The 23369-nt window shown below is 43.1% G+C and overlaps 10 non-coding genes across 10 annotated transcripts; all 10 read right to left on the bottom strand.

The window, feature by feature from the left end:
- Positions 1-2188: 2188 nt before the first annotated feature.
- Positions 2189-2261, bottom strand: trnak-uuu (transfer RNA lysine (anticodon UUU)). The gene has a single exon. It is a non-coding gene; the product is annotated as a tRNA-Lys (tRNA).
- Positions 2262-2496: 235 nt separating this feature from the next.
- trnay-gua (transfer RNA tyrosine (anticodon GUA)) lies at positions 2497-2585 on the bottom strand. The gene is given in 2 exon segments: positions 2497-2532; positions 2549-2585. It is a non-coding gene; the product is annotated as a tRNA-Tyr (tRNA).
- A 5972-nt stretch (positions 2586-8557) lies between these two features.
- Positions 8558-8630, bottom strand: trnak-uuu (transfer RNA lysine (anticodon UUU)). The gene has a single exon. It is a non-coding gene; the product is annotated as a tRNA-Lys (tRNA).
- Positions 8631-8865: 235 nt separating this feature from the next.
- On the bottom strand, positions 8866-8954 carry trnay-gua (transfer RNA tyrosine (anticodon GUA)). The gene is given in 2 exon segments: positions 8866-8901; positions 8918-8954. It is a non-coding gene; the product is annotated as a tRNA-Tyr (tRNA).
- A 3244-nt stretch (positions 8955-12198) lies between these two features.
- trnak-uuu (transfer RNA lysine (anticodon UUU)) lies at positions 12199-12271 on the bottom strand. The gene has a single exon. It is a non-coding gene; the product is annotated as a tRNA-Lys (tRNA).
- Positions 12272-12497: 226 nt separating this feature from the next.
- Positions 12498-12586, bottom strand: trnay-gua (transfer RNA tyrosine (anticodon GUA)). The gene is given in 2 exon segments: positions 12498-12533; positions 12550-12586. It is a non-coding gene; the product is annotated as a tRNA-Tyr (tRNA).
- A 3246-nt stretch (positions 12587-15832) lies between these two features.
- trnak-uuu (transfer RNA lysine (anticodon UUU)) lies at positions 15833-15905 on the bottom strand. The gene has a single exon. It is a non-coding gene; the product is annotated as a tRNA-Lys (tRNA).
- Positions 15906-16140: 235 nt separating this feature from the next.
- Positions 16141-16229, bottom strand: trnay-gua (transfer RNA tyrosine (anticodon GUA)). Its single transcript is given in 2 exon segments — positions 16141-16176; positions 16193-16229. It is a non-coding gene; the product is annotated as a tRNA-Tyr (tRNA).
- Positions 16230-19350: 3121 nt separating this feature from the next.
- trnak-uuu (transfer RNA lysine (anticodon UUU)) lies at positions 19351-19423 on the bottom strand. The gene has a single exon. It is a non-coding gene; the product is annotated as a tRNA-Lys (tRNA).
- A 235-nt stretch (positions 19424-19658) lies between these two features.
- On the bottom strand, positions 19659-19747 carry trnay-gua (transfer RNA tyrosine (anticodon GUA)). The gene is given in 2 exon segments: positions 19659-19694; positions 19711-19747. It is a non-coding gene; the product is annotated as a tRNA-Tyr (tRNA).
- Between the last annotated feature and the right edge of the window lie 3622 nt (positions 19748-23369).

Raw genomic sequence — 23369 nt, forward strand, 5'->3', positions numbered from 1 at the left:
TCTCAAATGTCATGAATCATGAACTCCAAACTGTTAAACTTATCTGAACTTCGTCGCAGAGAGGCCTCTCTGTCTTCGGGCTCAGATCACAGCACACGGCACATGGTCCGTGTGGTTTGGAACAAAGGCAGTGCGGTTCGGCTTTGTCCAAGAACTTCCACTCAGTCGATGCAGATGGAAGTTGGGGTTTCGCGAAATTAGAGTCTTTTCCAAACAGATTTTCCACTGGTTTGAAGGCTCCAAGGTTGTGCACAAAATCTTCTTTGTAAGCAGGGTTCCACCGTAGTTACTTGAAGACAAAGTCTTTGAGGAAAGCAGGGCCCTGTTCGTTCCAAGGGTCAAGTTTCTTAAGACTCAAATAGCTATTTAAATGACTGAACACTTTCATATACATTCGACTTACTCAATTGTCCAGCTGTAAAACTCCACTGATCAGGTGGGCACAGGCGGGCATGCGCAGTCTGTAAAGTTCTTTATTTAATAAAGTCCTTTAAAAGAATTCTTCGTACGGCTCAATCTCCTTCTCCCAGTTTAACTCTTCTGTTGCCGGCAAAGACTTGGTTGGTTTCTGGTTCCGGTTCGGGCAACAGAGCTACAGGTTGAGCTGTGGCAGCGAGTTACTGGTTCAGGTGAGAGAGAAAGAGAGAGAGAGAGAAAGAGAGAGAGAGAGAGAGAGAGAGACTGTGCACTGTTCCTTATAGTCTGTCAGATCATTAGGTGATTGGTTCTTGAGTTCTTGAGATTGGATTTCGGTTTCAGCCCCCAGTGTCCTAATGGAGGGGGGCTTGATTTATGACTGATGTCAATCCATGCCATCTTTTGGAAATGCCGGTTGGCCCGGGTTCGTAGCTCTATGTCGGGATTTCGGCTCTCGTCCACTTCAAAGAGTTTTTATCACCTACAGGCCCCTTTCTCCAGACATCTCATAGCAGGATTCAACCTATTTGGCCTCTTCTCGGTGCCATCCTCCCCAAAACTGTCACTTTGATGCAAACCAGTTCCAAGCTGATGAGCAAAGGAAATCTGATAACTTTGGGGGTGGAGAGGTCTTCTTTAGATCAGTGCTTCAGCTCAGAGCCCAAATGCTCTTATCAAAATACACCCAACATAACGCTACACAGTGGAACTGCAAGGCAATTGATTAAAGGGACATGTGGTGAATTCCTTTTTATCTCTATACTGTTGTTGGATGTCTCCTCTTCCTCTAAGTCTCATTTGGCCTTGGTTTTCCCCCTCTGTGTTGAATAATCGGGCTCTAAATAGCCCCGGCGTTTCTCCTGCAGTTCTTCGTTCTTTCCACTGCTAGCGATGCGTTTGTGCAGCTTGTTATAGGATATTGTGAACTGAACCTATTTTGCTGTGAATTTATATTTACTGCGAATAGTTTATTGTGGCTGGTCTTGGTCTGTCTGCACTAAATAAATGATTTGTATCAAGGGATTATTTAGTTTGTCTGTGTACTTTTTTACCTAACCACTAAGGGCCACTCCTTGCACTTCACACATTTGCCCTTTTAATTACTCCCTTACTGACATACTTTAACATGCAATGTGCGTGTGATAATAGTTTTAGCAGCCTGTTGCCATTCAGGTGAGACAATACCTAGTAAATCCTTTTTTTTTTTTTTCATGTTGGTGCGCCGCGAAGGTTTTTGGTCTCAGCAAAGTGTGCCGTGGCATTACAACGCTTGGGAACCACTGGCTTGGCTTGTTGGGCATCCAGGTATGCACTGAGATTACGATCGGCACGATGATTGTCGTTCTCAGGAGAATTGTGTTTCTTTGCTGATCATGTTCTCTGTCGCTTTTTACAAAGTTCTTACAAGTGGCACATTGGGGATGAGGCATAGCTGTGGACTTCTGCATGGCATGGGGCCACAGGTCATTCCAAGTATTTCAAGACGCCTGCAAATGTGTGGACACGTTGTGTTGGCCCAACCCTCACAGATTGTGCCAAGTCAAGTAGAGATGCATGTTGTGCTGTTCTAAAGTGACACGTCGTCAACGGCAAAAACATCTCTCAGAGTTCCTGGCTTGACTTGCCTCTGGAAGACAACACTTGCCCAGGCTGGATATTTGCCGAAAGAAGCAAAGAGGACTAGACACCTTGCCTAGACACAACTGCATATTTCATTGTCACCTGGAAGGCCATCCAGGCTTTTCACCATCATGGCTCTCGGTCAACAAGGCGCCCGAACAGGGACTCAAACCCTGGACCCTCAGATTAAAAGTCTGATGCTCTACCGGCTGAGCTACCCGGGCTTCAGTGAAGTGCTTCACAATGTGTTGGCTTCATGATTGTTCCAGACCGCTTTCTGGCCGGTTTAAAAAACAGGGCTCAGGGTGAAAAGGGTCACATGCATATGAGATGTTTGGGCAATGCGAGTTCTCCACAGCAAATCCGAATTTCCGATGTTTTCTCCTTGTCCTCATGCAATTCCAATGGCTTGACATTTGGGAGCTCGTCCAAAACCGATGTCAAACCATAATCACGCCTTCCTTCGAGCCGGAATTGAACCAGCGACCTAAGGATGCCCGCTGTCTGAAACCTACAGTCCTCCGCTCTACCAACTGAGCTATCGAAGGGAAGCTTCTCACCGTCTTCCCCTGGCAGTCTCAGTGGCCGTGCAAAGCCAAGAAGCACCGTGGCTTGGCTCAGTGGTTTTCAACCCGTGTGCCGTGAGGACTACCCAATTGTGTCGTGAGATTTTTATCCCCTGAAAAATATTATGTCATTTTGTTTGGTCAACTTCATAAATCTTGTATCAAATCAAACTTATTCAAATGTGTGAAAATATTACATTTATACATCACCTGTAGAAAGCGTTTCATAACTGAAATGTTGTGTTTGCCGGACTGAACGCACACCTACACTGAGTTGCAGTGCTATCAGTTGTATCGTAAGGTACACTTATAAATTTCAATTTAAGAAGTGAATTTATAGTATCACCTTATCACGAATCCTGGAATCTTGTAGAACTCAATTTCTGTAATAATTGGACACAGACACCAATTCCAAAGATATAAATTGTTAAATTTATTCAAAAACAAAGACTAAATGTAGCACTACACTAATTATACAAAAGGGAAAAGCTAATTAAAATTCAACTCTAGATCAACAAATCAAAGACAAATCACTTCCGTGACCAAATCAAAGACCATGGGATCGCATATGATAACACACAAATCGTTAAACAAAAAAGGTTATAAACACATTAACTACAATACCGGTTAGTAAGACGAAGGTGAGTCTCTCGTTAGTATTGTTAGTCAGACATTAAATAACTACGCAGGTTAGTATTTATGTCAGGTAACTTCTCGTTATATATATATCAGTCTCATTTACGTTTAGGTGCCGAGAAAGATCCTATCGTTACTTGTTACCACAATTTCCCTTAACTGATTATTATTCAATGATCAAGGATAGGCAGGGCCACCAATAATCTAACGTCTATTGACTTGTGTCAATTTCAGACTAAACAGTTAAACAGGAATGAGAAGATATTTCTCGGGGTTGACAGATTTTATTTCTAAAATTATCAACAAAACAGTTTAATGCAACACACATTTATATTTAAGAAAACTAAATGATATTACATATTCTAGAGTTTTGAATCACAGAATAACATTTCTAATTGATTTCTCAAATGTCATGAATCATGAACTCCAAACTGTTAAACTTATCTGAACTTCGTCGCAGAGAGGCCTCTCTGTCTTCGGGCTCAGATCACAGCACACGGCACATGGTCCGTGTGGTTTGGAACAAAGGCAGTGCGGTTCGGCTTTGTCCAAGAACTTCCACTCAGTCGATGCACCTGGAAATTGGGGTTTCGCGAAATTAGAGTCTTTTCCAAACAGATTTTCCACTGGTTTGAAGGCTCCAAGGTTGTGCACAAAATCTTCTTTGTAAGCAGGGTTCCAACGTAGTTACTTGAAGACAAAGTCTTTGAGGAAAGCAGGGCCCTGTTCGTTCCAAGGGTCAAGTTTCTTAAGACTCAAATAGCTATTTAAATGACTGAACACTTTCATATACATTCGACTTACTCAATTGTCCAGCTGTAAAACTCCACTGATCAGGTGGGCACAGGCGGGCATGCGCAGTCTGTAAAGTTCTTTATTTAATAAAGTCCTTTAATAGAATTCTTCGTACGGCTCAATCTCCTTCTCCCAGTTTAACTCTTCTGTTGCCGGCAAAGACTTGGTTGGTTTCTGGTTCCGGTTCGGGCAACAGAGCTACAGGTTGAGCTGTGGCAGCGAGTTACTGGTTCAGGTGAGAGAGAAAGAGAGAGAGAGAGATAGAGAGAGAGAGAGAGAGAGAGAGAGACTGTGCACTGTTCCTTATAGTCTGTCAGATCAATAGGTGATTGGTTCTTGAGTTCTTGAGATTGGATTTCGGTTTCAGCCCCCAGTGTCCTAATGGAGGGGGGCTTGATTTATGACTGATGTCAATCCATGCCATCTTTTGGAAATGCCGGTTGGCCCGGGTTCGTAGCTCTATGTCGGGATTTCGGCTCTCGTCCACTTCAAAGAGTTTTTATCACCTACAGGCCCCTTTCTCCAGACATCTCATAGCAGGATTCAACCTATTTGGCCTCTTCTCGGTGCCATCCTCCCCAAAACTGTCACTTTGATGCAAACCAGTTCCAAGCTGATGAGCAAAGGAAATCTGATAACTTTGGGGGTGGAGAGGTCTTCTTTAGATCAGTGCTTCAGCTCAGAGCCCAAATGCTCTTATCAAAATACACCCAACATAACGCTACACAGTGGAACTGCAAGGCAATTGATTAAAGGGACATGTGGTGAATTCCTTTTCATCTTTATACTGTTGTTGGATGTCTCCTGTTCCTCTAAGTCTCATTTGGCCTTGGTTTTCCCCCTCTGTGTTGAATAATCGGGCTCTAAATAGCCCCGGCGTTTCTCCTGCAGTTCTTCGTTCTTTCCACTGCTAGCGCTGCCTTTGTGCAGCTTGTTATAGGATATTGTGAACTGAACCTATTTTGCTGTGAATTTATATGTACTGCGAATAGTTTATTGTGGCTGGTCTTGGTCTGTCTGCACTAAATAAATGATTTGTATCAAGGGATTATTTAGTTTGTCTGTGTACTTTTTTACCTAACCACTAAGGGCCACTCCTTGCACTTCACACATTTGCCCTTTTAATTACTCCCTTACTGACATACTTTAACATGCAATGTGCGTGTGATAATAGTTTTAGCAGCCTGTTGCCATTCAGGTGAGACAATACCTAGTAAATCCTTTTTTTTTTTTTTCATGTTGGTGCGCCGCGAAGGTTTTTGGTCTCAGCAAAGTGTGCCGTGGCATTACAACGCTTGGGAACCACTGGCTTGGCTTGTTGGGCATCCAGGTATGCACTGAGATTACGATCGGCACGATGATTGTCGTTCTCAGGAGAATTGTGTTTCTTTGCTGATCATGTTCTCTGTCGCTTTTTACAAAGTTCTTACAAGTGGCACATTGGGGATGAGGAGCAGAGCATGCTGACACGCATAGCTGTGGACTTCTGCATGGCATGGGGCCACAGGTCATTCCAAGTATTTCAAGACGCCTGCAAATGTGTGGACACGTTGTGTTGGCCCAACCCTCACAGATTGTGCCAAGTCAAGTAGAGATGCATGTTGTGCTGTTCTAAAGTGACACGTCATCAACGGCAAAAACATCTCTCAGAGTTCCTGACTTGACTTGCCTCTGGAAGACAACACTTGCCCAGGCTGGATATTTGCCGAAAGAAGCAAAGAGGACTAGACACCTTGCCTAGACGCAACTGCATATTTCATTGTCACCTGGAAGGCCATCCAGGCTTTTCACCATCATGGCCCTCGGTCAACAAGGCGCCCGAACAGGGACTCGAACCCTGGACCCTCAGATTAAAAGTCTGATGCTCTAACACACAAATCGTTAAACAAAAAAGGTTATAAACACATTAACTACAATACCGGTTAGTAAGACGAAGGTGAGTCTCTCGTTAGTATTGTTAGTCAGACATTAAATAACTACGCAGTTTAGTATTTATGTCAGGTAACTTCTCGTTATATATATATCAGTCTCATTTACGTTTAGGTGCCGAGAAAGATCCTATCATTACTTGTTACCACAATTTCCCTTAACTGATTATTATTCAATGATCATGGATAGGCAGGGACACCAATTATCTAACGTCTATTGACTTGTGTCAATTTCAGACTAAACAGTTAAACAGGAATGAGAAGATATTTCTCGGGGTTGACAGATTTTATTTCTAAAATTATCAACAAAACAGTTTAATGCAACACACATTTATATTTAAGAAAACTAAATGATATTACACATTCTAGAGTTATGAATCACAGAATAACATTTCTAATTGATTTCTCAAATGTCATGAATCATGAACTCCAAACTGTTAAACTTATCTGAACTTCGTCGCAGAGAGGCCTCTCTGTCTTCGGGCTCAGATCACAGCACACGGCACATGGTCCGTGTGGTTTGGAACAAAGGCAGTGCGGTTCGGCTTTGTCCAAGAACTTCCACTCAGTCGATGCACCTGGAAGTTGGGGTTTCGCGAAATTAGAGTCTTTTCCAAACAGATTTTCCACTGGTTTGAAGGCTCCAAGGTTGTGCACAAAATCTTCTTTGTAAGCAGGGTTCCACCGTAGTTACTTGAAGACAAAGTCTTTGAGGAAAGCAGGGCCCTGTTCGTTCCAAGGGTCAAGTTTCTTAAGACTCAAATAGCTATTTAAATGACTGAACACTTTCATATACATTCGACTTACTCAATTGTCCAGCTGTAAAACTCCACTGATCAGGTGGGCACAGGCGGGCATGCGCAGTCTGTAAAGTTCTTTATTTAATAAAGTCCTTTAAAAGAATTCTTCGTACGGCTCAATCTCCTTCTCCCAGTTTAACTCTTCTGTTGCCGGCAAAGACTTGGTTGGTTTCTGGTTCCGGTTCGGGCAACAGAGCTACAGGTTGAGCTGTGGCAGCGAGTTACTGGTTCAGGTGAGAGAGAAAGAGAGAGAGAGAGATAGAGAGAGAGAGAGAGAGAGAGAGAGACTGTGCACTGTTCCTTATAGTCTGTCAGATCAATAGGTGATTGGTTCTTGAGTTCTTGAGATTGGATTTCGGTTTCAGCCCCCAGTGTCCTAATGGAGGGGGGCTTGATTTATGACTGATGTCAATCCATGCCATCTTTTGGAAATGCCGGTTGGCCCGGGTTCGTAGCTCTATGTCGGGATTTCGGCTCTCGTCCACTTCAAAGAGTTTTTATCACCTACAGGCCCCTTTCTCCAGACATCTCATAGCAGGATTCAACCTATTTGGCCTCTTCTCGGTGCCATCCTCCCCAAAACTGTCACTTTGATGCAAACCAGTTCCAAGCTGATGAGCAAAGGAAATCTGATAACTTTGGGGGTGGAGAGGTCTTCTTTAGATCAGTGCTTCAGCTCAGAGCCCAAATGCTCTTATCAAAATACACCCAACATAACGCTACACAGTGGAACTGCAAGGCAATTGATTAAAGGGACATGTGGTGAATTCCTTTTCATCTTTATACTGTTGTTGGATGTCTCCTGTTCCTCTAAGTCTCATTTGGCCTTGGTTTTCCCCCTCTGTGTTGAATAATCGGGCTCTAAATAGCCCCGGCGTTTCTCCTGCAGTTCTTCGTTCTTTCCACTGCTAGCGCTGCCTTTGTGCAGCTTGTTATAGGATATTGTGAACTGAACCTATTTTGCTGTGAATTTATATTTACTGCGAATAGTTTATTGTGGCTGGTCTTGGTCTGTCTGCACTAAATAAATGATTTGTATCAAGGGATTATTTAGTTTGTCTGTGTACTTTTTTACCTAACCACTAAGGGCCACTCCTTGCACTTCACACATTTGCCCTTTTAATTACTCCCTTACTGACATACTTTAACATGCAATGTGCGTGTGATAATAGTTTTAGCAGCCTGTTGCCATTCAGGTGAGACAATACCTAGTAAATCCTTTTTTTTTCTTTTTCATGTTGGTGCGCCGCGAAGGTTTTTGGTCTCAGTAAAGTGTGCCGTGGCATTACAACGCTTGGGAACCACTGGCTTGGCTTGTTGGGCATCCAGGTATGCACTGAGATTACGATCGGCACGATGATTGTCGTTCTCAGGAGAATTGTGTTTCTTTGCTGATCATGTTCTCTGTCGCTTTTTACAAAGTTCTTACAAGTGGCACATTGGGGATGAGGAGCAGAGCATGCTGACACGCATAGCTGTGGACTTCTGCATGGCATGGGGCCACAGGTCATTCCAAGTATTTCAAGACGCCTGCAAATGTGTGGACACGTTGTGTTGGCCCAACCCTCACAGATTGTGCCAAGTCAAGTAGAGATGCATGTTGTGCTGTTCTAAAGTGACACGTCGTCAGAGTTCCTGGCTTGACTTGCCTCTGGAAGACAACACTTGCCCAGGCTGGATATTTGCCAAAAGAAGCAAAGAGGACTAGACAGCTTGCCTAGACGCAACTGCATATTTCATTGTCAACTGGAAGGCCATCCAGGCTTTTCACCATCAGGGCCCTCGGTCAACAAGGCACCCGAACAGGGACTCGAACCCTGGACCCTCAGATTAAAAGTCTGATGCTCTACCGGCTGAGCTACCCGGGCTTCAGTGAAGTGCTTCACAATGTGTGGGCTTCATGATTGTTCCAGACCGCTTTCTGGCCGGTTTAGAAAACTGGGCTCAGGGTGAAAAGGGTCACATGCATATGAGATGTTTGGGCAATGCGAGTTCTCCACAGCAAATCCGAATTTCCGGTGTTTTCTCCTTGTCCTCATGCAATTCCAATGGCTTGACATTTGGGAGCTCGTCCAAAACCGATGTCAAACCATAATCACGACTTCCTTCGAGCCGGAATTGAACCAGCGACCTAAGGATGCCCGCTGTCTGAAACCTACAGTCCTCCGCTCTACCAACTGAGCTATCGAAGGGAAGCTTCTCACCGTCTTCCCCTGGCAGTCTCAGTGGCCGTGCAAAGCCAAGAAGCACCGTGGCTTGGCTCAGTGGTTTTCAACCCGTGTGCCGTGAGGACTACCCAATTGTGTCGTGAGATTTTTATCCCCTGAAAAATATTATGTCATTTTGTTTGGTCAACTTCATAAATCTTGTATCAAATCAAACTTATTCAAATGTGTGAAAATATTACATTTATACATCACCTGTAGAAAGCGTTTCATAACTGAAATGTTGTGTTTGCCGGACTGAACGCACACCTACACTGAGTTGCAGTGCTATCAGTTGTATCGTAAGGTACACTTATAAATTTCAATTTAAGAAGTGAATTTATAGTATCACCTTATCACGAATCCTGGAATCTTGTAGAACTCAATTTCTGTAATAATTGGACACAGACACCAATTCCAAAGATATAAATTGTTAAATTTATTCAAAAACAAAGACTAAATGTAGCACTACACTAATTATACAAAAGGGAAAAGCTAATTAAAATTCAACTCTAGATCAACAAATCAAAGACAAATCACTTCCGTGACCAAATCAAAGACCATGGGATCGCATATGATAACACACAAATCGTTAAACAAAAAAGGTTATAAACACATTAACTACAATACCGGTTAGTAAGACGAAGGTGAGTCTCTCGTTAGTATTGTTAGTCAGACATTAAATAACTAGGCAGGTTAGTATTTATGTCAGGTAACTTCTCGTTATATATATATCAGTCTCATTTACGTTTAGGTGCCGAGAAAGATCCTATCGTTACTTGTTACCACAATTTCCCTTAACTGATTATTATTCAATGATCAAGGATAGGCAGGGCCACCAATAATCTAACGTCTATTGACTTGTGTCAATTTCATACTAAACAGTTAAACAGGAATGAGAAGATATTTCTCGGGGTTGACAGATTTTATTTCTAAAATTATCAACAAAACAGTTTAATGCAACACACATTTATATTTAAGAAAACTAAATGATATTACACATTCTAGAGTTATGAATCACAGAATAACATTTCTAATTGATTTCTCAAATGTCATGAATCATGAACTCCAAACTGTTAAACTTATCTGAACTTCGTCGCAGAGAGGCCTCTCTGTCTTCGGGCTCAGATCACAGCACACGGCACATGGTCCGTGTGGTTTGGAACAAAGGCAGTGCGGTTCGGCTTTGTCCAAGAACTTCCACTCAGTCGATGCAGCTGGAAGTTGGGGTTTCGCGAAATTAGAGTCTTTTCCAAACAGATTTTCCACTGGTTTGAAGGCTCCAAGGTTGTGCACAAAATCTTCTTTGTAAGCAGGGTTCCACCGTAGTTACTTGAAGACAAAGTCTTTGAGGAAAGCAGGGCCCTGTTCGTTCCAAGGGTCAAGTTTCTTAAGACTCAAATAGCTATTTAAATGACTGAACACTTTCATATACATTCGACTTACTCAATTGTCCAGCTGTAAAACTCCACTGATCAGGTGGGCACAGGCGGGCATGCGCAGTCTGTAAAGTTCTTTATTTAATAAAGTCCTTTAAAAGAATTCTTCGTACGGCTCAATCTCCTTCTCCCAGTTTAACTCTTCTGTTGCCGGCAAAGACTTGGTTGGTTTCTGGTTCCGGTTCGGGCAACAGAGCTACAGGTTGAGCTGTGGCAGCGAGTTACTGGTTCAGGTGAGAGAGAAAGAGAGAGAGAGAGAGAGAGAGACTGTGCACTGTTCCTTATAGTCTGTCAGATCAATAGGTGATTGGTTCTTGAGTTCTTGAGATTGGATTTCGGTTTCAGCCCCCAGTGTCCTAATGGAGGGGGGCTTGATTTATGACTGATGTCAATCCATGCCATCTTTTGGAAATGCCGGTTGGCCCGGGTTCGTAGCTCTATGTCGGGATTTCGGCTCTCGTCCACTTCAAAGAGTTTTTGTCACCTACAGGCCCCTTTCTCCAGACATCTCATAGCAGGATTCAACCTATTTGGCCTCTTCTCGGTGCCATCCTCCCCAAAACTGTCACTTTGATGCAAACCAGTTCCAAGCTGATGAGCAAAGGAAATCTGATAACTTTGGGGGTGGAGAGGTCTTCTTTAGATCAGTGCTTCAGCTCAGAGCCCAAATGCTCTTATCAAAATACACCCAACATAACGCTACACAGTGGAACTGCAAGGCAATTGATTAAAGGGACATGTGGTGAATTCCTTTTTATCTTTATACTGTTGTTGGATGTCTCCTGTTCCTCTAAGTCTCATTTGGCCTTGGTTTTCCCCCTCTGTGTTGAATAATCGGGCTCTAAATAGCCCCGGCGTTTCTCCTGCAGTTCTTCGTTCTTTCCACTGCTAGCGCTGCCTTTGTGCAGCTTGTTATAGGATATTGTGAACTGAACCTATTTTGCTGTGAATTTATATTTACTGCGAATAGTTTATTGTGGCTGGTCTTGGTCTGTCTGCACTAAATAAATGATTTGTATCAAGGGATTATTTAGTTTGTCTGTGTACTTTTTTACCTAACCACTAAGGGCCACTCCTTGCACTTCACACATTTGCCCTTTTAATTACTCCCTTACTGACATACTTTAACATGCAATGTGCGTGTGATAATAGTTTTAGCAGCCTGTTGCCATTCAGGTGAGACAATACCTAGTAAATCCTTTTTTTTTTTTTTCATGTTGGTGCGCCGCGAAGGTTTTTGGTCTCAGCAAAGTGTGCCGTGGCATTACAACGCTTGGGAACCACTGGCTTGGCTTGTTGGGCATCCAGGTATGCACTGAGATTACGATCGGCACGATGATTGTTGTTCTCAGGAGAATTGTGTTTCTTTGCTGATCACGTTCTCTGTCGCTTTTTACACAGTTCTTACAAGTGGCACATTGGGGATGAAGAGCAGAGCATGCTGACACGCATAGCTGTGGACTTCTGCATGGCATGGGGCCACAGGTCATTCCAAGTATTTCAAGACGCCTGCAAATGTGTGGACACGTTGTGTTGGCCCAACCCTCACAGATTGTGCCAAGTCAAGTAGAGATGCATGTTGTGCTGTTCTAAAGTGACACGTCGTCAACGGCAAAAACATCTCTCAGAGTTCCTGGCTTGACTTGCCTCTGGAAGACAACACTTGCCCAGGCTGGATATTTGCCGAAAGAAGCAAAGAGGACTAGACACCTTGCCTAGACGCAACTGCATATTTCATTGTCACCTGGAAGGCCATCCAGGCTTTTCACCATCATGGCCCTCGGTCAACAAGACGCCCGAACAGGGACTCGAACCCTGGACCCTCAGATTAAAAGTCTGATGCTCTACCGGCTGAGCTACCCGGGCTTCAGTGAAGTGCTTCACAATGTGTTGGCTTCATGATTGTTCCAGACCGCTTTCTGGCCGGTTTAGAAAACTGGGCTCAGGGTCACATGCATATGAGATGTTTGGGCAATGCGAGTTCTCCACAGCAAATCCGAATTTCCGGTGTTTTCTCCTTGTCCTCATGCAATTCCAATGGCTTGACATTTGGGAGCTCGTCCAAAACCGATGTCAAACCATAATCACGCCTTCCTTCGAGCCGGAATTGAACCAGCGACCTAAGGATGCCCGCTGCCTGAAACCTACAGTCCTCCGCTCTACCAACTGAGCTATCGAAGGGAAGCTTCTCACCGTCTTCCCCTGGCAGTCTCAGTGGCCGTGCAAAGCCAAGAAGCACCGTGGCTTGGCTCAGTGGTTTTCAACCCGTGTGCCGTGAGGACTACCCAATTGTGTCGTGAGATTTTTATCCCCTGAAAAATATTATGTCATTTTGTTTGGTCAACTTCATAAATCTTGTATCAAATCAAACTTATTCAAATGTGTGAAAATATTACATTTATACATCACCTGTAGAAAGCGTTTCATAACTGAATTGTTGTGTTTGCCGGACTGAACGCACACCTACACTGAGTTGCAGTGCTATCAGTTGTATCGTAAGGTACACTTATAAATTTCAATTTAAGAAGTGAATTTATAGTATCACCTTATCACGAATCCTGGAATCTTGTAGAACTCAATTTCTGTAATAATTGGACACAGACACCAATTCCAAAGATATAAATTGTTAAATTTATTCAAAAACAAAGACTAAATGTAGCACTACACTAATTATACAAAAGGGAAAAGCTAATTAAAATTCAACTCTAGATCAACAAATCAAAGACAAATCACTTCCGTGACCAAATCAAAGACCATGGGATCGCATATGATAGCACACAAATCGTTTAACAAAAAAGGTTATAAACACATTAACTACAATACCGGTTAGTAAGACGAAGGTGAGTCTCTCGTTAGTATTGTTAGTCAGACATTAAATAACTACGCAGGTTAGTATTTATGTCAGGTAACTTCTCGTTATATATATATCAGTCTCATTTACGTTTAGGTGCCGAGAAAGATCCTATCGTTACTTGTTACCACAATTTCCCTTAACTGATTATTATTCAATGATCAAGGATAGGCAGGGCCACCAATAATCTAACGTCTATTGACTTGTGTCAATTTCAGACTAAACAGTTAAACAGGAATGAGAAGATATTTCTCGGGGTTGACAGATTTTATTTCTAAAATTATCAACAAAACAGTTTAATGCAACACACATTTATATTTAAGAAAACGAAATGATATTACACATTCTAGAGTTTTGAATCACAGAATAACATTTCTAATTGATTTCTCAAATGTCATGAATCATGAACTCCAAACTGTTAAACTTATCTGAACTTCGTCGCAGAGAGGCCTCTCTGTCTTCGGGCTCAGATCACAGCACACGGCACATGGTCCGTGTGGTTTGGAACAAAGGCAGTGCGGTTCGGCTTTGTCCAAGAACTTCCACTCAGTCGAAGCACCTGGAAGTTGGGGTTTCGCGAAATTAGAGTCTTTTCCTAACAGATTTTCCACTGGTTTGAAGGCTCCAAGGTTGTGCACAAAATCTTCTTTGTAAGCAGGGTTCCACCGTAGTTACTTGAAGACAAAGTCTTTGAGGAAAGCAGGGCCCTGTTCGTTCCAAGGGTCAAGTTTCTTAAGACTCAAATAGCTATTTAAATGACTGAACACTTTCATATACATTCGACTTACTCAATTGTCCAGCTGTAAAACTCCACTGATCAGGTGGGCACAGGCGGGCATGCGCAGTCTGTAAAGTTCTTTATTTAATAAAGTCCTTTAAAAGAATTCTTCGTACGGCTCAATCTCCTTCTCCCAGTTTAACTCTTCTGTTGCCGGCAAAGACTTGGTTGGTTTCTGGTTCCGGTTCGGGCAACAGAGCTACAGGTTGAGCTGTGGCAGCGAGTTACTGGTTCAGGTGAGAGAGAAAGAGAGAGAGAGAGATAGAGAGAGAGAGAGAGAGAGAGAGAGACTGTGCACTGTTCCTTATAGTCTGTCAGATCAATAGGTGATTGGTTCTTGAGTTCTTGAGATTGGATTTCGGTTTCAGCCCCCAGTGTCCTAATGGAGGGGGGCTTGATTTATGACTGATGTCAATCCATGCCATCTTTTGGAAATGCCGGTTGGCCCGGGTTCGTAGCTCTATGTCGGGATTTCGGCTCTCGTCCACTTCAAAGAGTTTTTATCACCTACAGGCCCCTTTCTCCAGACATCTCATAGCAGGATTCAACCTATTTGGCCTCTTCTCGGTGCCATCCTCCCCAAAACTGTCACTTTGATGCAAACCAGTTCCAAGCTGATGAGCAAAGGAAATCTGATAACTTTGGGGGTGGAGAGGTCTTCTTTAGATCAGTGCTTCAGCTCAGAGCCCAAATGCTCTTATCAAAATACACCCAACATAACGCTACACAGTGGAACTGCAAGGCAATTGATTAAAGGGACATGTGGTGAATTCCTTTTCATCTTTATACTGTTGTTGGATGTCTCCTGTTCCTCTAAGTCTCATTTGGCCTTGGTTTTCCCCCTCTGTGTTGAATAATCGGGCTCTAAATAGCCCCGGCGTTTCTCCTGCAGTTCTTCGTTCTTTCCACTGCTAGCGCTGCCTTTGTGCAGCTTGTTATAGGATATTGTGAACTGAACCTATTTTGCTGTGAATTTATATTTACTGCGAATAGTTTATTGTGGCTGGTCTTGGTCTGTCTGCACTAAATAAATGATTTGTATCAAGGGATTATTTAGTTTGTCTGTGTACTTTTTTACCTAACCACTAAGGGCCACTCCTTGCACTTCACACATTTGCCCTTTTAATTACTCCCTTACTGACATACTTTAACATGCAATGTGCGTGTGATAATAGTTTTAGCAGCCTGTTGCCATTCAGGTGAGACAATACCTAGTAAATCCTTTTTTTTTCTTTTTCATGTTGGTGCGCCGCGAAGGTTTTTGGTCTCAGTAAAGTGTGCCGTGGCATTACAACGCTTGGGAACCACTGGCTTGGCTTGTTGGGCATCCAGGTATGCACTGAGATTACGATCGGCACGATGATTGTCGTTCTCAGGAGAATTGTGTTTCTTTGCTGATCATGTTCTCTGTCGCTTTTTACAAAGTTCTTACAAGTGGCACATTGGGGATGAGGAGCAGAGCATGCTGACACGCATAGCTGTGGACTTCTGCATGGCATGGGGCCACAGGTCATTCCAAGTATTTCAAGACGCCTGCAAATGTGTGGACACGTTGTGTTGGCCCAACCCTCACAGATTGTGCCAAGTCAAGTAGAGATGCATGTTGTGCTGTTCTAAAGTGACACGTCGTCAGAGTTCCTGGCTTGACTTGCCTCTGGAAGACAACACTTGCCCAGGCTGGATATTTGCCAAAAGAAGCAAAGAGGACTAGACAGCTTGCCTAGACGCAACTGCATATTTCATTGTCAACTGGAAGGCCATCCAGGCTTTTCACCATCAGGGCCCTCGGTCAACAAGGCACCCGAACAGGGACTCGAACCCTGGACCCTCAGATTAAAAGTCTGATGCTCTACCGGCTGAGCTACCCGGGCTTCAATGAAGTGCTTCACAATGTGTGGGCTTCATGATTGTTCCAGACCGCTTTCTGGCCGGTTTAGAAAACTGGGCTCAGGGTGAAAAGGGTCACATGCATATGAGATGTTTGGGCAATGCGAGTTCTCCACAGCAAATCCGAATTTCCGGTGTTTTCTCCTTGTCCTCATGCAATTCCAATGGCTTGACATTTGGGAGCTCGTCCAAAACCGATGTCAAACCATAATCACGACTTCCTTCGAGCCGGAATTGAATCAGCGACCTAAGGATGCCCGCTGCCTGAAACCTACAGTCCTCCGCTCTACCAACTGAGCTATCGAAGGGAAGCTTCTCACCTTCTTCCCCTGGCAGTCTCAGTGGCCGTGCAAAGCCAAGAAGCACCGTGGCTTGGCTCAGTGGTTTTCAACCCGTGTGCCGTGAGGACTACCCAATTGTGTCGTGAGATTTTTATCCCCTGAAAGATATTATGTCATTTTGTTTGGTCAACTTCATAAATCTTGTATCAAATCAAACTTATTCAAATGTGTGAAAATATTACATTTATACATCACCTGTAGAAAGCGTTTCATAACTGAAATGTTGTGTTTGCCGGACTGAACGCACACCTACACTGAGTTGCAGTGCTATCAGTTGTATCGTAAGGTACACTTATAAATTTCAATTTAAGAAGTGAATTTATAGTATCACCTTATCACGAATCCTGGAATCTTGTAGAACTCAATTTCTGTAATAATTGGACACAGACACCAATTCCAAAGATATAAATTGTTAAATTTATTCAAAAACAAAGACTAAATGTAGCACTACACTAATTATACAAAAGGGAAAAGCTAATCAAAATTCAACTCTAGATCAACAAATCAAAGACAAATCACTTCCGTGACCAAATCAAAGACCATGGGATCGCATATGATAACACACAAATCGTTAAACAAAAAAGGTTATAAACACATTAACTACAATACCGGTTAGTAAGACGAAGGTGAGTCTCTCGTTAGTATTGTTAGTCAGACATTAAATAACTAGGCAGGTTAGTATTTATGTCAGGTAACTTCTCGTTATATATATATCAGTCTCATTTACGTTTAGGTGCCGAGAAAGATCCTATCGTTACTTGTTACCACAATTTCCCTTAACTGATTATTATTCAATGATCAAGGATAGGCAGGGCCACCAATAATCTAACGTCTATTGACTTGTGTCAATTTCAGACTAAACAGTTAAACAGGAATGAGAAGATATTTCTCAGGGTTGACAGATTTTATTTCTAAAATTATCAACAAAACAGTTTAATGCAACACATATTTATATTTAAGAAAACTAAATGATATTACACATTCTAGAGTTATGAATCACAGAATAACATTTCTAATTGATTTCTCAAATGTCATGAATCATGAACTCCAAACTGTTAAACTTATCTGAACTTCGTCGCAGAGAGGCCTCTCTGTCTTCGGGCTCAGATCACAGCACACGGCACATGGTCCGTGTGGTTTGGAACAAAGGCAGTGCGGTTCGGCTTTGTCCAAGAACTTCCACTCAGTCGATGCACCTGGAAGTTGGGGTTTCGCGAAATTAGAGTCTTTTCCAAACAGATTTTCCACTGGTTTGAAGGCTCCAAGTTTGTGCACAAAATCTTCTTTGTAAGCAGGGTTCCACCGTAGTTACTTGAAGCAAAGTCTTTGAGGAAAGCAGGGCCCTGTTCGTTCCAAGGGTCAAGTTTCTTAAGACTCAAATAGCTATTTAAATGACTGAACACTTTCATATACATTCGACTTACTCAATTGTCCAACTGTAAAACTCCACTGATCAGGTGGGCACAGGCGGGCATGCGCAGTCTGTAAAGTTCTTTATTTAATAAAGTCCTTTAAAAGAATTCTTCGTACGGCTCAATCTCCTTCTCCCAGTTTAACTCTTCTGTTGCCGGCAAAGACTTGGTTGGTTTCTGGTTCTGGTTCGGGCAACAGAGCTACAGGTTGAGCTGTGGCAGCGAGTTACTGGTTCAGGTGAGAGAGAAAGAGAGAGAGAGAGAGAGAGAGAGAGAGAGAGACTGTGCACTGTTCCTTATAGTCTGTCAGATCAATAGGTGATTGGTTCTTGAGTTCTTGAGATTGGATTTCGGTTTCAGCCCCCAGTGTCCTAATGGAGGGGGGCTTGATTTATGACTGATGTCAATCCATGCCATCTTTTGGAAATGCCGGTTGGCCCGGGTTCGTAGCTCTATGTCGGGATTTCGGCTCTCGTCCACTTCAAAGAGTTTTTATCACCTACAGGCCCCTTTCTCCAGACATCTCATAGCAGGATTCAACCTATTTGGCCTCTTCTCGGTGCCATCCTCCCCAAAACTGTCACTTTGATGCAAACCAGTTCCAAGCTGATGAGCAAAGGAAATCTGATAACTTTGGGGGTGGAGAGGTCTTCTTTAGATCAGTGCTTCAGCTCAGAGCCCAAATGCTCTTATCAAAATACACCCAACATAACGCTACACAGTGGAACTGCAAGGCAATTGATTAAAGGGACATGTGGTGAATTCCTTTTTATCTTTATACTGTTGTTGGATGTCTCCTGTTCCTCTAAGTCTCATTTGGCCCTGGTTTTCCCCCTCTGTGTTGAATAATCGGGCTCTAAATAGCCCCGGCGTTTCTCCTGCAGTTCTTCGTTCTTTCCACTGCTAGCGCTGCCTTTGTGCAGCTTGTTATAGGATATTGTGAACTGAACCTATTTTGCTGTGAATTTATATTTACTGCGAATAGTTTATTGTGGCTGGTCTTGGTCTGTCTGCACTAAATAAATTATTTGTATCAAGGGATTATTTAGTTTGTCTGTGTACTTTTTTACCTAACCACTAAGGGCCACTCCTTGCACTTCACACATTTGCCCTTTTAATTACTCCCTTACTGACATACTTTAACATGCAATGTGCGTGTGATAATAGTTTTAGCAGCCTGTTGCCATTCGAGACACACACGAGATTACGATCGGCACGATGATTGTCGTTCTCAGGAGAATTGTGTTTCTTTGCTGATCATGTTCTCTGTCGCTTTTTACAAAGTTCTTACAAGTGGCACATTGGGGATGAGGAGCAGAGCATGCTGACACGCATAGCTGTGGACTTCTGCATGGCATGGGGCCACAGGTCATTCCAAGTATTTCAAGACGCCTGCAAATGTGTGGACACGTTGTATTGGCCCAACCCTCACAGATTGTGCCAAGTCAAGTAGAGATGGATGTTGTGCTGTTCTAAAGTGACACGTCGTCAACGGCAAAAACATCTCTCAGAGTTCCTGGCTTGACTTGCCTCTGGAAGACAACACTTGCCCAGGCTGGATATTTGCCGAAAGAAGCAAACAGGACTAGACACCTTGCCTAGACGCAACTGCATATTTCATTGTCACCTGGAAGGCCATCCAGGCTTTTCACCATCATGGCCCTCGGTCAACAAGGCACCCGAACAGGGACTCGAACCCTGGACCCTCAGATTAAAAGTCTGATGCTCTACCGGCTGAGCTACCCGGGCTTCAGTGAAGTGCTTCACAATGTGTTGGCTTCATGATTGTTCCAGACCGCTTTCTGGCCGGTTTAGAAAACTGGGCTCAGGGTGAAAAGGGTCACATGCATATGAGATGTTTGGGCAATGCGAGTTCTCCACAGCAAATCCGAATTTCCGGTGTTTTCTCCTTGTCCTCATGCAATTCCAATGGCTTGACATTTGGGAGCTCGTCCAAAACCGATGTCAAACCATAATCACGCCTTCCTTCGAGCCGGAATTGAACCAGCGACCTAAGGATGCCCGCTGCCTGAAACCTACAGTCCTCCGCTCTACCTACTGAGCTATCGAAGGGAAGCTTCTCACCATCTTCCCCTGGCAGTCTCAGTGGCCGTGCAAAGCCAAGAAGCACCGTGGCTTGGCTCAGTGGTTTTCAACCCGTGTGCCGTGAGGACTACCCAATTGTGTCGTGAGATTTTTATCCCCTGAAAAATATTATGTCATTTTGTTTGGTCAACTTCATAAATCTTGTATCAAATCAAACTTATTCAAATGTGTGAAAATATTACATTTATACATCACCTGTAGAAAGCGTTTCATAACTGAAATGTTGTGTTTGCCGGACTGAACGCACACCTACACTGAGTTGCAGTGCTATCTGTTGTATCGTAAGGTACACTTATAAATTTCAATTTAAGAAGTGAATTTATAGTATCACCTTATCACGAATCCTGGAATCTTGTAGAACTCAATTTCTGTAATAATTGGACACAGACACCAATTCCAAAGATATAAATTGTTAAATTTATTCAAAAACAAAGACTAAATGTAGCACTACACTAATTATACAAAAGGGAAAAGCTAATCAAAATTCAACTCTAGATCAACAAATCAAAGACAAATCACTTCCGTGACCAAATCAAAGACCATGGGATCGCATATGATAACACACAAATCGTTAAACAAAAAAGGTTATAAACACATTAACTACAATACCGGTTAGTAAGACGAAGGTGAGTCTCTCGTTAGTATTGTTAGTCAGACATTAAATAACTACGCAGGTTAGTATTTATGTCAGGTAACTTCTCGTTATATATATATCAGTCTCATTTACGTTTAGGTGCCGAGAAAGATCCTATCGTTACTTGTTACCACAATTTCCCTTAACTGATTATTATTCAATGATCAAGGATAGGCAGGGCCACCAATAATCTAACGACTATTGACTTGTGTCAATTTCAGACTAAACAGTTAAACAGGAATGAGAAGATATTTCTCGGGGTTGACAGATTTTATTTCTAAAATTATCAACAAAACAGTTTAATGCAACACAAATTTATATTTAAGAAAACTAAATGATATTACACATTCTAGAGTTATGAATCACAGAATAACATTTCTAATTGATTTCTCAAATGTCATGAATCATGAACTCCAAACTGTTAAACTTATCTGAACTTCGTCGCAGAGAGGCCTCTCTGTCTTCGGGCTCAGATCACAGCACACGGCACATGGTCCGTGTGGTTTGGAACAAAGGCAGTGCGGTTCAGCTTTGTCCAAGAACTTCCACTCAGTCGATGCACCTGGAAGTTGGGGTTTCGCGAAATTAGAGTCTTTTCCAAACAGATTTTCCACTGGTTTGAAGGCTCCAAGGTTGTGCACAAAATCTTCTTTGTAAGCAGGGTTCCACCGTAGTTACTTGAAGACAAAGTCTTTGAGGAAAGCAGGGCCCTGTTCGTTCCAAGGGTCAAGTTTCTTAAGACTCAAATAGCTATTTAAATGACTGAACACTTTCATATACATTCGACTTACTCAATTGTCCAGCTGTAAAACTCCACTGATCAGGTGGGCACAGGCGGGCATGCGCAGTCTGTAAAGTTCTTTATTTAATAAAGTCCTTTAAAAGAATTCTTCGTACGGCTCAATCTCCTTCTCCCAGTTTAACTCTTCTGTTGCCGGCAAAGACTTGGTTGGTTTCTGGTTCCGGTTCGGGCAACAGAGCTACAGGTTGAGCTGTGGCAGCGAGTTACTGGTTCAGGTGAGAGAGAAAGAGAGAGAGAGAGAGAGACTGTGCACTGTTCCTTATAGTCTGTCAGATCAATAGGTGATTGGTTCTTGAGTTCTTGAGATTGGATTTCGGTTTCAGCCCCCAGTGTCCTAATGGAGGGGGGCTTGATTTATGACTGATGTCAATCCATGCCATCTTTTGGAAATGCCGGTTGGCCCGGGTTCGTAGCTCTATGTCGGGATTTCGTCTCGTCCACTTCAAACAGTTTTTATCACCTACAGGCCCCTTTCTCCAGACATCTCATAGCAGGATTCAACCTATTTGGCCTCTTCTCGGTGCCATCCTCCCCAAAACTGTCACTTTGATGCAAACCAGTTCCAAGCTGATGAGCAAAGGAAATCTGATAACTTTGGGGGTGGAGAGGTCTTCTTTAGATCAGTGCTTCAGCTCAGAGCCCAAATGCTCTTATCAAAATACACCCAACATAACGCTACACAGTGGAACTGCAAGGCAATTGATTAAAGGGACATGTGGTGAATTCCTTTTTATCTTTATACTGTTGTCGGATGTCTCCTGTTCCTCTAAGTCTCATTTGGCCCTGGTTTTCCCCCTCTGTGTTGAATAATCGGGCTCTAAATAGCCCTGGCGTTTCTCCTGCAGTTCTTCGTTCTTTCCACTGCTAGCGCTGCCTTTGTGAAGGCAGATGGTGCTTGTGAGAAGTCAACAGGGTGTCCACCGAAAAGGGTGTCTGACTCCTGGTTTTGGATCCGGAAGGGTTGATAACAGACCGAAACGGTTACAATATGATACTGCTTAGATTAACTGTGGATATGTATTGTGATCATGCTCGGCTCAGGTGTGCGTTCAGTCTGCACACAAAACATTTCGGTCGCGAAACGTCTAATCAAATCGAATAAAACGGCGGGGATAGCATGTTTGATCCGTGTGCTATTGTTTTTCAACAATTGTAATGCCCTTTGTAACGTTTAACCACTTCGTTAAATACAGCTTGTTATAGGATATTGTGAACTGAACCTATTTTGCTGTGAATTTATATTTACTGCGAATAGTTTATTGTGTCTGGTCTTGGTCTGTCTGCACTAAATAAATTATTTGTATCAAGGGATTATTTAGTTTGTCTGTGTACTTTTTTACCTAACCACTAAGGGCCACTCCTTGCACTTCACACATTTGCCCTTTTAATTACTCCCTTACTGACATACTTTAACATGCAATGTGCGTGTGATAATAGTTTTAGCAGCCTGTTGCCATTCAGGTGAGACAATACCTAGTAAATCCTTTTTTTTTTTTTTCATGTTGGTGCGCCGCGAAGGTTTTTGGTCTCAGCAAAGTGTGCCGTGGCATTACAACGCTTGGGAACCACTGGCTTGGCTTGTTGGGCATCCAGGTATGCACTGAGATTACGATCGGCACGATGATTGTCGTTCTCAGGAGAATTGTGTTTCTTTGCTGATCACGTTCTCTGTCGCTTTTTACACAGTTCTTACAAGTGGCACATTGGGGATGAAGAGCAGAGCATGCTGACACGCATAGCTGTGGACTTCTGCATGGCATGGGGCCACAGGTCATTCCAAGTATTTCAAGACGCCTGCAAATGTGTGGACACGTTGTGTTGGCCCAACCCTCACAGATTGTGCCAAGTCAAGTAGAGATGCATGTTGTGCTGTTCTAAAGTGACACGTCGTCAACGGCAAAAACATCTCTCAGAGTTCCTGGCTTGACTTGCCTCTGGAAGACAACACTTGCCCAGGCTGGATATTTGCCGAAAGAAGCAAAGAGGACTAGACACCTTGCCTAGACGCAACTGCATATTTCATTGTCACCTGGAAGGCCATCCAGGCTTTTCACCATCATGGCCCTCGGTCAACAAGGCGCCCGAACACGGACTCGAACCCTGGACCCTCAGATTAAGAGTCTGATGCTCTAACACACAAATCGTTAAACAAA

The sequence above is a fragment of the Amia ocellicauda genome, unplaced genomic scaffold (assembly GCF_036373705.1).
Source record: "Amia ocellicauda isolate fAmiCal2 unplaced genomic scaffold, fAmiCal2.hap1 HAP1_SCAFFOLD_97, whole genome shotgun sequence".
NCBI lineage: Eukaryota > Metazoa > Chordata > Actinopteri > Amiiformes > Amiidae > Amia > Amia ocellicauda.